The sequence below is a fragment of the Tursiops truncatus genome, chromosome 11, assembly GCF_011762595.2.
Source record: "Tursiops truncatus isolate mTurTru1 chromosome 11, mTurTru1.mat.Y, whole genome shotgun sequence".
NCBI lineage: Eukaryota > Metazoa > Chordata > Mammalia > Artiodactyla > Delphinidae > Tursiops > Tursiops truncatus.
The window spans coordinates 88,243,224-88,258,650 of NC_047044.1; the positions used below are offsets into that span (position 1 = coordinate 88,243,224).

At 33.6% G+C, this 15,427-nt stretch overlaps 1 protein-coding gene across 6 annotated transcripts in view; it reads right to left on the bottom strand.

The window, feature by feature from the left end:
* Positions 1-15,427, bottom strand: part of PIK3C2G (phosphatidylinositol-4-phosphate 3-kinase catalytic subunit type 2 gamma) — a 366,119-nt gene that overhangs the window by 305,017 nt on the left and 45,675 nt on the right. The gene's annotated exons all lie outside the window — the stretch shown is intronic.

A 15,427-nucleotide genomic window follows, 5' to 3' on the forward strand; every position in this document is an offset into this window, starting at 1 on the left:
CAGTGAATTCAGCCTCAGATATGGCTACTGCTTTCCTGAACTACCTTATTTTACCCACCTGTATGTATGTCCCTTAGTAGGCTTACCAGATAAAATAGATGTCCAATAGATATGAATTTCAGATAACAATGAATAAAAATTTTTAGTATAAATACATTTTGTATACTATTTGATCCATACTTATACTAAGAAAAATTGGAATTTTTGAAATTCAAATTTAACTGAACATTCTATATTTTTATTTGCTAAATCTGTCAATTCAACTCCCTTCTAAAAGTAGGTCCTAGTTCTTCCCTTATCTTTGCCTCAGTCTGTATTTGTGGGTGTGTGGCAGGGGTAGGGTCTGGGTAATTATCAGATTTTGGGTAATTAACAGACTTTGGAAGGAATATTTCCTCTATAAATTTTCTTTTTTTTTTAAGTTACATTATAGGAATATAGTCTAAGAGAAAACATTTGAATTGTACTAAATTGTGCAAAACAAAAAGGTTTAAAAATTATTTCCCCTTTTCCAAAATAACAGTTAACAAGAGTTTATTGCACTTTTTTTATAGGCTGACATAAATGGCCAACCACATACATTTATGTTAAAAATGAGATCAATTTTATTTTAGCTGTGTCTCTAACCTTAGATAAACTTCTTTTAACTTATTTTCTGAGACTTTGCTTCCTAATCAGAAAATTTAAAGTACTCCATTCATAGCAATACCATCTGCTATGTTATTATAGGTTTGTATTAACCATATTTGTTTTTAAATTTTTTTCCTTCATTTTTTGGTATTATTTGAGTCCTGAGTCTCTTTTTTCTCTATCTTTACAGGCTTAGTAGACATAATTAATTTTAATCTTCTACTGGTTACCTAATTTTTTTCTAGTAAAACATATCTTAAATCTTTCCCGTTGCAACCTCAATCATTATTTATATCACACTCTCAAATAAATCTTAGAGCTTAATATGACTTTAATTCGGTTCTCTTTCATTATGCTACAATTGCCCAAGTAGAAATCATTTCAAATTTTTTCCAGATTCTTTTATAATTTACCTGATGAAATCGAGAAAAGTAGTAGATCAGTTGATCCAAAAAGTTATTAGATATGAGAATTATAAAAAAGACATATCTTAATATACTTTACTTTTAAACTAAAAATAGTTAAATAGCCTGTCAATAAGCAAAGTTTTGTTGCTAGAATAAAGAAAGCTGTTGATATAAGATGAAGGGTCTGTTGATTACAGTTTTGTGCCTTTCTGTCATAAACTAAACCTATAAGTAATTATCTTTAATTTCCAGCTCCAGCTTCTTTAATGAGGAACATATACTTGAAGTTGAGGAACAACCTGAATGGAGAATTGGTTTAGATTCCTATGATTATTCTAATCTCTTGAAGTTGTTTCTTCCACACTTAATTCAGCAGTAGTAGTTTTTAATGATCTATCTGGAATGCATTTGTTGAGTAAAGAGGGATATACAGCTCCAATTTTAGACATTTTTTCAACATAATAACAATTTGCCCAAACATCCCTAATTAATGAGGACATCTTTTCATCTCTGACTTACTATATTTATCACATGAACAATTTTCATAAATATCTGTTTCTGGACAACTTTATTTCTTTCCAATATTTTTGCTTCCTTTAACTTTCTTATCCTAATGTGATGTCTAGGATGCTTGGCACACTGTTGAATAGTAGTAATGAAAATAGACATCCTTCTCTTTTTCTTGGCTTTATAGAGAATGCATAGAATGATGAACAAATACGATATTTACTGTGTCCCTGGTACATACTTTTATTGTCTGTTTTGTTAATGATTTTTTTAAATTATGAATAAGCTTCAGATTTTATTTAATGAGTTTTCTGCATCTACTGGATACATCATATTGAGAAGATCATTTTTTTCCTTGAATATGTTAATATATTAATTGTATCAGTAGATTTTTCCAATGTATAAATATAATTATCTTTACATTCTTGGGTAGATGCATCCACTGGTAGATTTAATTTGCAATTTTTAAAGTTTCTTTTTTCTACATAGAAAAATTTAGATTGGCCTATAATCTTAATGTTTTGTGTTTAATCTTTGGTTTAGGCATTACAATTAAACTAGCCTTGTAAACTGCATACACCTTTTTCTCAGTCCTGGAACAGTTCATATAATTGAGAATTATCCATTCCCTCAAAGTTTGGTGCAATTTGCCTAAAACTTCATTTTCTGCTCCCCACTGCTCTTTGTTGTATTTCATATTTATACTTCTTGAGCTAATTTTGAAATTCATGATTCCTTAGGAAATTGTCTATTTTTTTACAAAGCTGTCAAACAGATGTCCCAAGTCCCTTCTGTTTTAAATATCTTTTGACATTTACCTGTGATCTCTACAATCCGTTTGCAGTCGTTTTTTCCTTTGTGTGCTATCACTCTTTCTTGTTTTACCAGAAGGTTTTTTATTAATATTTTTTCCTGTCATTTCATGAGAATTTTGGTGGGCTGGTGGGTGTATTTGCATTTTCAGTCTAATGTATTAATCCAGTTCTGAAGATATATAATTATCGTTTTAATTATGGGAATAATTTTGCATGACGAGAGAGCTCAAAAACTGGAAAGGAAGGGCTTTTCTGGTCTAACTCTCTCATTTTTCAAGTAAGGACACTGGGTTCAACCAAATAAGACCAGAGATTAGAACATAAATATTTGGAGTAAATATAGCGTACTTGAAGTTTACTTATAGATTCAAGCATTCCTGTTATAATGTGATGCACGTGTTTCTTCTTGTAAAAGGGGGGATTGAGGTGTTCTGCAAATTGTGGACTAAAAATAAAAGATCTCATGGGAAAATAGGGCTGGAAGAGACCACTCAAATCAATACAGTTCTCTAAGCAGGGTGTTTGCGCTTGTGCGCGCGCGCACACACACACACAAACACACACACACACACACACACACACACACACACACCCCTTAGTACAAAAAGACACATCTAATTTCAAAAATTTAAAGACATACTATAGTAAATAACAGACCTGGCTTTTAAAAATGTCTTTAGCTTGGTGGAAGAGGATGTAAGAAAGGTTTTTGATGCTGCTGAATATAGAGATGAGGGCAAAATGTACAAAAATTGTGGAGAATTCTTCAGTAAACATTTTCAAGACAGAGCCTGAGACCAAGTTGAGAAAAAAAATGCATGTTGGGTGAATGGTCACTGGTCACTGGTATACTACTGTCGCCCTCAGCAGCTTCATGTGTACTTTGCATTCAGCCACTGTTACTTAGTGGAGCAAAACATTCATATGCCAGAAAAATTTACCAGTATGAAGGTGACTACTCTGAATAAACTAATTCATGTTACAGAATTATGTCTTATTGTAGAAGAATTTGTACTTGGTACATCTTTTTTTGGGATATCATGTTTAAAATACTAAACAGTCCTTTTTGTGTGTGTTAGCAATAACAAAAACTATTACTGTGCTATGTCCCTTAAGATTAAGTCTCTGATGTTATTGAAAGGACTACAGATCCTCCAATAACCCTCACACTTTCTAAGAGCTGGAAACTACTGTTCACCACTTTACCATAACTCTGTTTGGCAAGACCACCATTTTGATTAATTTGTCTTTGATGATCAAGGGCTACACTATTCAATATTGTAACTCTTAGACACTTTTGGCTACTGAGCACTTGCAATGTGGCTATCTGAATTCAGATGTGCTGTAAGCGTAAAATACACACTGAATTTTGAAGACTTAGCATAAAAAAGGAATAGAAAACATCTCAATATGTTTTTAATTCTGATTACATGGTTAAATGATAATGTGTTTGGTATATTGAGCTAAATAGAATATTACATTAGGGAATTCCCTGTCGGTCCAGTGGTTAGGACTCAGTGCTTTCACTGGCAAGGGTGCAGGTTCAATCCCTGGTCTGGGAACTAAGATCCCGCAGGCCAGGTGGCATGGCCAAAAGAAACAGAAAAATTACGTTGAAATTTATTTCCACCTGTTTCTTTTTATTTATTTTTTTAATGTGGCTAGTAGAAAACTCAGTTATGTGGCCCACATTATATTTCTGTTAGACAATGTTGATCTACAGAAAATGAAAGAGAAGAGAGAAAAAGAAAAAGCATTAAAGAATAGAAAGAAAGGTGGTAGGTAGAATTTAGTTAGTAAATGGGATAAGGAAAATTAAATTTCTGTTTGAGGACTCTAGGTATTGGAAAAATATGGGAAGAAAGACTACCACATCAAGAGAAGGAGAAATGAAAAATATTAAAAATATTGCTGCTAAGGTGGGTAATGTGGAGAGCAGAGTTCGAGCACTAAGAGAACTGGCCGCAGTAGGTATTACTATGCTTATAATGTGAACATTGGTATTTTCTATCTCAGATTATACAAACCAGGTGTTTTTTTCAATCTGGTAACATTTCAAATATGGGTGCTTAGTAGTTTTATTTAATAATAATGTAAAAAACTTCAACTGTTAAATGAACTCAATCTCTATGATACAATCAAAAGTTTAGTTTTTTCTTCATATATACTCGTAAATAAAAATTCTGCACATCCATTTATTTATTCTCTCAACAAATATTTGATTCCAGCTATGTGCTTGTTGCTATCTTAGGAACTGTTTTCTGAATATAACTGTCATTTAAGATGAACACCAAAAGGCTGAATCCTTGTACATAATTACTCCTATTTCCTATTCATAAGTAGCTCATATTATTTTAAAGTTTATCACATGAGCAGTTTATACATGGAAATATGTATATATTAAGAGATTAATAATATTAACACCAAAAAGCCATGTGCAGATACTTTAATTTGTCCTACAGGCAAAAAAGACATCCTAAATAATGTCCAACCTATGAATACTGATTCAGCCTAAGAACTCCTTGAAAACTCACATTTATCAACATTACTCTTTCATCAGGATGAATACATATTCTTATTTTATAGGATCACTAGATCTAAATTTTCTCCATTCTGATGTATAGGAAGTAGTCACAGAGATGTTTTGTGAAATATTACAGTCATAGGTAGAAAAAAGTATTTTAATTTCATCTTACAAATATTGAGAGTCAGGATTGCTGACAGCTATTAAATGTTTCTTTAAGAAAACTCAGTAATTAAGCTGACTTTTAATACTTTGGTTGACTAAGAAATGTAAGGTGAGTACGACAAGACATTAAAATATTAATAATACAATAGTACTCCACAGAGCACTTTTCAGGTACTTATTTATTTACACACACATGAACACACACACATGCACACCCACACATTCCTTTGGTATTTGCCACTTAAAAATTTCTATGATGTTATATTGATATCTACCATATCTTTAGTTCCAGTGAGCTTTGTAACTAGTGGAAATGCCCTGGATTTTATGCTTAAAGTAGTATTTATTGCTGGCTCAGCATAGATAAATATCAGCGATATGTTGTTTTCCTCAACCAGTGCTCCTCTCATTTATAGTTATTTTGCTTTCAGGGGAACCTTGAGTAAGAAAGTTAAACTTCATGACTTGGAGAGACAAGCATAGGGGAAATTCTAAAACTGTAGCTCACAGCCATGGGGTGGTTAGTTGAGGAGGGTCATGGTTTTGAACAGAGGCCTTCGATGGAGCATAAATGGATACCAACAGCAACTACTCAAGGGAAAACTGGACGTAAAAGATCTTGCCCCATTTTTTAAAATTCCCTCCAGCCTGTAAAAAGGCAAGTATCCCTAGTGCTTCTTCACTTGAATATGGCTGTATTCCTTTACGTATATAGTATACATACTTTTTTAAATTCAAAAATAAAATGAAATTGAACATATTGCAAGGGATTTTTTTTAATCTAGAGGAAAAGTTTTATAACAACTTCCAATTTTACAGTGCCTCCTCTATTAAGCTATGTATGCATAAAAGAAAAGTAGGGCTTCCCTGGTGGCGCAGTGGTTAAGAATCTGCCTGCCAGTGCAGGGAACACGGATTTGAGCCCTGGTCCAGGAAGATCTCACATGCTGCAAAGCAGCTAAGCCCATGCACCACAACTACTGAGCCTGTGCTTTAGAGCCCGTGAGCTACAACTACTGAAGCCCGGCACCTAGAGCCCAAGCTTTGCAACAAGAGAAGCCACTGCAATGAGAAGCCGCGCACCGCAACAAAGAGTAGCCCCCGCTCACCACAACTAGAGAAAGCCTGTGTGCAGCAACAAAGACCCAACGCAGCCAAAAAAAAAAAAAAAAAGAAAAGTAACAACAGTCTATATAAATGAAGTTAATTAAGACAGAGGGTCAGGACTTCCCCGGTGGCGCAGTGTTTAAGAATCCACTTGCTTAATGGGGACAAGGGTTTGATTCCTGGTCCGGGAAGAACCCACATGCCACGGAGCAACTAAGCCCATGAGCCACAACTACTGAGCCCGTGTGCTACAAGTACTGAAGCCCGCGCGCCTAGAGCCTGTGCTCCAAAACAAGAGAAGCCACCACAATGAGCAGCCCATTGACCGCAATGAAGAGTAGCCCCTGCTCACTGCAACTAGAGAAAGACCACACGCAGCAATGAAGACCCAACACAGGTGCAAAAAAAAAAAAAAAAAAAGGGTTAATAAGAAAGAAACACAGCAGTGAAACTGGAACTTTGTATCTTTTGCAAAAATATATACTGAGCTCCAGGGAGATTTTTTTTGAGTTATTTTATGTAAACTTTGTAATATAGTCACCAACTTGGGAGATCAAAAATACGGATTTTATTCCATTTCAAGTTTCATTATTTTTCACACAAATGTCCAGAGAAGAAACATTCTGTGGATTTTCCTAATACAAAACATTCAAGAACTAAGATTAAAATAGCATATGTAAGCCTTATTAAAGTGATATTGGCTAATTTGAAATATTATGTAATTCAGATATTCTTAGCTAATAATTTCTTTACCTTGTTTAAGATAAATAGAGCACTAGGCTATTTAAACCTCAATTAATTCAAAATTAGGGGGATTAATAATTCTTAGCTTTTAGAAGTAAACAAGACTTGAGTAAGCAAAAATAACTTGATAGATGCATGTTGGCTATTACAGTTTTAGGTATAATAAAATTAAATTATATACCTGCATTTTGTTCTGATTTGCCTTGTCTTCATGAAAAAATCATGCAATAGCTTTGTGACTCTTTTCATCAAGTCTGTTGGTTAATGATGCTTGCACAATCACAAAGCTTTAAAAAAAGCATGGAGCTGAAATACGCTATAATTTTTACATGTTTCTTTCAATAATAAACATCTTTATTTAGTGTAAGCTCTTTGGGGAATTGCTTGATATGTATAGAGTATTCACATACTAGGACATTTGTTCTAGTACAGTTACTGGCTAGAACCAAATGCAAGTTTGTATATATTACTATTATTAATTTTTAGTTAACTATTTATTAAAGATAGCAACCAAAGTTAATTTTAAAGTGTTAGGAAGAGTACTTTGAAGGAGATCCAAAACTAAACTGAAGTAACTCAAGATACTCTTAATGAATGATTTATTAACAGAACATGTTTTCATTATTGTGTGTGAGAGCTCTCAAAGTGATGATGTTCCTTCCTATACTCTGACATGGTTCTGTGATTTTTATAAGAAGAAAGCAAAGTTATGTAAAAGAGAAACACACCTTAATCTATTTGCTCAAAGTAAATCTAAAAAGGTATAACAGATTAGATTATAATATTGTAATTCTTAGCTGTTCTGAATGTGCTGAAACTAATCAATTTGTTCCAGTTTGCTAAATGAAATCCTTAATTTCATTGAGAATAAAAAGACTCATTCCACACCACCCCAGGAATATATGTAACTGAGTTTCTGGTTTTTTTTCGGTAAGCGGGCCTCTCACTGTTGTGGCCTCTCCCATCGTGGAGCACAGGCTCCGGATGCTCAGGCTCAGCGGCCATGGCTCACAGTTCCCAGCTGCTCTATGGCATGTGGGATCCTCCCGGACCGGGGCACGAACCCGTGTCCCCTTCATCGGCAGGCGGACTCTCAACCACTGCGCCACCAGGGAAGCCCTGTAACTGAGTTTTTACTGCTAATGAGTATAATCTATTACCTTAAACTTTATAAAATATTACCTAGCCTTTTCCTCACTGGTACTTAATAGTCTGACTTTTACTTTGAATAAAAGACAATTCCAATTTATAATCAAGTGTTTAAAGAATAAATTAATACTAATTGTAATGGGATTAGCTAAAACATTTTTTAACCTAGAAGTTTTCTTAAGGTCATTAAAAAATTCTGATTAGATTTAATTTTTGAAGAGGATTTTCTTACTCTAGTCAAAGAAATTCAACATTTTCTCTCCTAGGAGAGGTCAGGAAAGAGAAAAGGGACTCCAGAGTAGATAACCAGATCAGACTAATCAATGCTGGTGGTGAATCAAGAGGTAGATACTGTTTCTTAATTTAGATTTAAGAATATATATGACCGTTTCAAAGTCAGATTTTTAATTACCATAGGTTTTCTTTTACATTTTTTTAGTACTTGACAAGAGTCAATTAAATAATAAGAAAAGTTTTCTTTTGTCTTGTTTAAGTCAAGGATGTAAAACATGGCCATAACTGTAAGCAATAGGCCCAAGCAGAATTTTCAAGAAGGATTATTTACTTTCTCCTTATGCGGCTTACTATTGACAATGCAGTCATGATTTATTCGACTATAGCTTTTAGGTACAGTACATTTTATTTATTCTGCAGTACAGAAGCTGGTAAGGAAAATTGTTTTTAAGTTGAATTAGAAAGTAAGACTTACAGCAAGATTTTTGAGAAAAGAAATTACTCAAATCACATAGATTAGGAGTAAGAAACAGAAAAACCTGCACTCCTAGAAAATATCAGGCTCTTAGATAATAAAGGATAAAATTATGAAGTAGCATTATACTTCATATATTATAAATATATGAGTCTAGGAGGAAGTACAACTACTCTTACTCTCTGGAAAGAAAGCAGACACAGGAACACTCTAGGAAACAGTCTTTCTGTCCCTAGGTCTTTATATCTGTGCTGCATCTCATGGAAAAGACGGGAAGTTATAGTCTCTATCCTCAGGTCTACCACTGCATAAGCCTGAGGGGGTCTGTCTACTCAATAAGGTCATGAGAACTGGGCAAATGGGATTACCAAGGACACTACGACCGTGGTAGTTAACTTGGGGTCTAAAACCAGGAATGTAATGGAAGATGCTAATATTTTTTATTATTTCTCAGTTTAATTTATTCTGATTTGCTGATTCGGTATCCGTGCTTCATATTGCTCACAACTGTTTTAAGCTGCCAACAGCCAGTGATGAAACTGATAAAGTTCTAATGCTTTCATTTACTCTTTGCTTATAATTTAAAAACCCTGTTTGTAAAGCAGTTTTTGAGGAGAAGACTGATACTTAATGAAACTCTTTTTTATGGTAATTGAAGTACCTAATAAGACTAGCATGATATCCAGGTATAAGAGGTCAGGAACTTTCTCATTTAGAGAAGAGTTATGGAGATGTGTTATTAGAGTGAGTTACTAGATTTATAAAAGCATTTAACCAAGAGAGGGAGTGCCAGAGCAAGAGGCAGAGTGAGAATGGAATATTTTAATTGACAGAAAGAGTTTGTCATACTAGATTAAAATGAGTATTTAATGAGCTGTAAAAATAATACAGTTGACCTTTAAAAAGAGGAATTTTGGCTTGCTAGGAAAGTTATCTTTCTTAATTTTTAAATATGCTATGAAGTATAACATCTTATTTTGTTGATTAAATTCAATATTTGTGCAAGGTACTGGTTTTAAAAAAATGTGTAAATTTTTTTTTCATTGAGTCAAAATTCTTAGGTCACTAATATCCCTGGTCTCTAATATCTTGCTACTTGAAATGTGAACCATGGACCATGAGCATGAGCATCACCCAGAAGTCTGTTAGCAATGCAGTCTCCTCCCCATCCCAGACCAAGTGAGTCAGAATCTGTTTTTTAACAAGATCCTCAGGTGATTCATATACAAATTAAAGTTTGAGAACAGTTTTAACATATCAATATAAATATAGATTTATGTGTAATTTGTGTCTGTCTATCCTCCTATTTATTTACATTCCCCCCCCTTTCCAGGATTTTATTTACTACTTGACTAACCCTGGTTAAGACAGATGAATTCAATAAAATAGCAAAATATGACTTAAGGAGGAAATTAAAAAATAGAGAATCACAAAACTACTGCTAGCAAAGTAGTGAAAAAGTATCCTGACCATTGACATTTAATTTTGATGATGAAAGGTTTTAGCTACTTCCTCAAAACTTGGTTAGTGCAAGTAGTTACTTTTTTTGTGACTATTTTAACAGACTGATACACCCTCTGGAAGAAACCAAGGAGTTTAAATTTTAAGGATTTGCCCTTATCTAATCCAAAGTAGATGAGAAACTACAAAAGTAGAAACTAAATATAATTTATCACTATCTTCATAAAACAGGTTAAGGAACATAGTTCTGATAACATAAGGGGAGTTTAAAATGAAAAATCTTTCTACATCATTCTACAACAGTAATAGTGGGGTTTTTTTTTGGAGGGGGAATACTTATCCATTTTTTAGTTTATTATATTTTAACAACCATATATTTTTAATTGATTTAGAACTATGATTCACAGGAGCTCATAGCAATCCATATATAATGAAAGGACTAGTAGAGGCTTAATAAAATTTTACACTTGTAATTAAAGATTACTAAAATATAATCCTACAGCTTATTTTTACAGTAGAAAAATATATTAAAAATGCAGTTTTTAAGAGGAAAAGAATTTGAAGTTAAAGGAGGTTAACTCATTTTGCCGAATCAACGGTGTTAGAGAGTAGTGTTACAAATAGTGGGAAGGATTTGTTTTCATATTCTTCATTTGCTTAAACAGTCTCAAGATACCAAAAAGAAAATCAATTTTTACCTAATCAGAAATTTGGAAATGACAGAAAGTCCATCTTCTGTGATTATGATTTAACATTATTTTAGTCAAAGCATTTCTAAACACTTCCTGATTAAAAGTTTTAAAAAATTTTATAACGTCAGAAAATGAGTGTTCTGTAAGTTATGTATCTTTTCCTTGAGTTTGACCTAAACGCTGTATGTTGAATTATAAGCTCAATATATGTTGTGTTTATTGCACAATATATGGTCATTATTCTTAATGAAGCGTTATCCTGTAATTTTTGTTTTCAAGTGGCCCTTTATCATGAAAGGAGGCTTTGTAATAGAGTGGAAAGTCAGATAAACCTGTGCCATCCTGACTTTGCTGCTTCCAATTTTATGACCTTTAGCAAGTCATTTAATTTCTTTTTAGCCTCAGTTTTCCCATATGCAAAATGGGAATAATTATGCCTTTCTTTTATGAGAATGGGTGGTATTACATGTGAAAATTCTAGCCCAGGGCTTCCCTGGTGGCGCAGTGGTTGAGAGTTGGCCTGCCGATGCAGGGGACGCGGGTTCGTGCCCCGGTCCGGGAAGATCCCACATGCCGCGGAGCGGCTGGGCCCGTGAGCCATGGCCGCTGAGCCTGCGCGTCCGGAGCCTGTGCTCCGCAACGGGAGAGGCCGCAACAGTGAGAGGCCCGCGGACTGCAAAAAAAAAAAAGAAAAAAAAAAAGAAAATTCTAGCCCATAAGAGGCTTTTAATAAGTAAAATCAATTTTCTTATTGTTTTTATTGTTATAATATTATTTTCATTTCTATGCAACTTGCTTAAGCATTCCTGCTTTTATCAGAGATCCAGTTTTCCAAATGCCTCGTTATCTTTCTGGTTGTTAAGATTAAAAAAAAATTATATTTGTTTGAACTCCTGCTGATCTTTCAGGGAAGGAAAGTTCCTCCTTCAGGGCACTGCTAACCTCTTCATCTGTCTTTTTGATCCCATCTTCTCTCAACTCCTCACCATTGATATATTCTCTGCCTTCAATACTTCCCTCTCCATTGGTTCTTTCCCTTCAGCTTATGAATATTTTCAAATTTCTCTTATCCACATTCCCCAAATCTCCAGACTGATTCTCCTCAGCATCTAAAGCCCCATTTTTCTCCAGGCTTTTATCACCACACATTACTTCTGAGAGAGTAGTCTGCTTATGTGTTTCTGTTTAGCACCTTCCATTCTCCTTAGCTCATTGCAATCTTGCTGTTTTCTCCTCCGTTTTAGTAAACTTGTTCTTATTTGAATCACCAACTCATTTTGTAATTGCTGTATTTAATGATGATTTTTCAATCCTCATTTGATTTATTTTCAGTATTTGATACTATTTACTTAGTACTTGAAACTTTCTCTTCCCTTCTTGTGAAAGGCACGTTTTCCAAGGTGTCCTGAAACTTAAATTGCTTTTTTCCAATTTCCTTTTTCTGCTCCTCCTCCTCCTTCCATCTTTTATATGTTAATGTTCTCAGGATCCTTTCTTTTGTCATTTTCCCTACACTGCATCTGTCTCTAAGACTTCCATTCCTTCTTAGAGCTAACAGTTCCTTAACCCACACCAGATTTCCTAAAATCTGGGCTATTTTCTCAATAACAGATGACCCTTGGCACTCACATACTCAATGTGTTTCAGACTTGATTAATTATTTTATAATCTCAAACTTCCATTTCTCTGATAACTATCATCATTACTGAACTCACAGCAAAACTAGTCATCATCTTCTACTCCCTCCAGGCAATCCCACTGTCAACTAAAGAATGTTGCTCACCATATGGCTCTACAAGGATTGAGTCATTAGCCACTGCAGTTGCTGACCTCCACACCGTGCTAGGAGTTCAGGGCAGAGATCAGAAATGAGGCATTCTGTGCTCTGGAAAAACTGGCAGAGCTTGCTTTCAGATAGTTAGATATTTTCAGGAGAAAAGTTTATGATTCCAGTTTCTTGCATCTTTCCATACTTAGGAATGCACGAAAATCATTAACTAGGATATCTGTGCCTCCTGACTAGCAGTAACCTTTACTGAGATGTGTTTGATTGCATGTACCCCTTCTCCAAAATCACATATAAGCTGATGTCTCCACCGTAACTCTTCAGAGCAGTTTCTCAGAGATAGCTGAGAGGCTATAGTCCTCACCAAGTCCCCTGTAAACATTGTAACGCACAGCTTTCACGTTGCACTTTTTTATTTCCGTTGACATCACATATTTAGTTGCCAAGTTCCATTAATTCCACTGTTTTAGTAATACTACAGGGATTTAATAGTTCCTGTTTAGCCCCACTGCTGCTACTTTAGCTCAAGCTCTGTCACCTTTCATATGTTCAGTTATGTTCTCCTAACTCGAGTTTTTAACTCTTTTTAAGCATACATTACTGTTCATATGATCACTTAAATGCTTCTCCCATCCTCCAAAATAATTTATTTCCTTAATCTCTTGATAGCAAAAAAAGACATGTTTATTGTAGACATTTTGTAAGTAAAAAAAGAAATGAATGAATATTATCTGTATTGTAGTTCTTTTTCAAGGAGTGGCTACTCGAACATTTTAGTGTATAGGATTTCATTTAGTGTATAGGATTACATTTTCATGTATAGGATTTCTATTTCTTTTCCAAATAGTAATATACTTATTTTAACAAATATTAATATATTAAAATGTGGTTTGAAAATATATCTTGTCACCCTTAAAAACAATGATACATGCTTTCATATCAAGATATATGATATTGTATTTTTATTAATTTATAAATTCTATGGCATATTATAATGAAATTATGTTCACAATTTTACCACTATTTTTGAGTACTATTGGAGAGTTAGTTTTTTTCTTAGTATTAGAAATTATGCTATGGTGAATGTAGAATTTTGTATTTAAGTCTTTTTGTATAATTATGATTGTTGCTTAGAAATATTTGTAGAAGCAGAATTGCTGAAACACATATATGTTTTTGACACATTTCTATAGACTTCTGACACATTTTTGACAAAATTCCCTTTAGAGAATGCTATATCAGTTTAAATTCCTAGCAGCTGTTTGGATTTTGTCCATTTTCCCACTGAATTTCATCATAATAAATATTTTAACAATTTGATAGGCAAAGATGGCATCTCATTGTTTTAACTGCATGTTTGTCGTTAAACTCTTTAAGTAATTTCTTGTCCACTGAATTGCTATTCACGTTCTTAGCCTGTTTTTTTATCTTGATAATTATTATTTTTTAATTTATGCACACTTTATATGTTCTAAAGCTATTAACATTTAAGCTATTAAGTACTTATTTCTTTCCTCAGTATTTACAGTTTAAATACATATTGGTCATTGACTTTCCTTTGCACCATTTCCTTATTCTTGCTGTTAATCCATCTCTCTTTGATCTACAGGTAGTTGGTGTATAATAAAACTAATACTGCACTCACAATAGGGCATTGTAATAACTGATGACATGGCTTTATGAATTCCTTAGCCAAGGAAAAAGGCAAGGATTATATCTAAATCGTCTTTGTATTCTCAGTGATAAACCAAATCCCTTGCACACGTGTGCACTTAGTAGGTGTTGAATTGGACTGTTATAATCCCTGCACAACTGTGTATAATTTCCACCCCATGCTCCAGCATGAAGAACCATTTGCTATTTTCTGAATCCTGTTCACGGGATTTTTAGTATTGTTTTATAGTTAAGAGCCAAGGTTATGCAGGCAGCCAAACCTGGGTTTGAGTTCAGGCTTGACCCTACCAGCTTCCTAGTTGTGTCACCTTGAACAAAGCCTCAGGTTGCCCATCTGTAAAATGGGTTATTATAGTGTCTGTATCATTGATATATTGTAAGACTTAGATGTTTACCCAATTTGAGACTAGGAAATAATTAGCACTTAATAAGTGACAACTATTATTATCATTGCAATCAAAGTTAGTTGGGTACTTCAGATGAAGTGTAGTACTGTAACTGTTAGAGTTTAAATTATTACTTATTGCATTATTAACTTATTACATGTTACCCGTGTTCCCTCTACAGAAAAATATGAACAGATTATCCAAGTCTTTAAGGACATATTTTTAAGACAAATTACATAGAAATAAATGAAAAAAAAACTGAATGAAATATATATTCCTTTAGATATTAGAAAGAATAGTAATGAATATTCTGCTTATTCATATGTATCAATACTGATAAACTATTACTCTTAAAAAGTAAGCAAATTCCGGTTATGTACATATCCTTCAATTTCCATTAGATAATAACTGACTGTAATTAATGTACACTAATACTTGGCAACTTTCCTAACTTAATAAACCCACATAAATTTTAATAAAAATAAATGAGTGTGAAAACATTTCAGAAATCTATTATGTTTATACTAACAAGAAAAAAAAGAGTGAAATGATTTTGTTGTAACTGGGAACACAAAAAGGAGAAAATCAGTCTTAAATGTCACTCATAGTTAACATTACACAATAAAAGAAAATTACCGACAAGATATTTTCAAGCACATTCATAGTGGAAT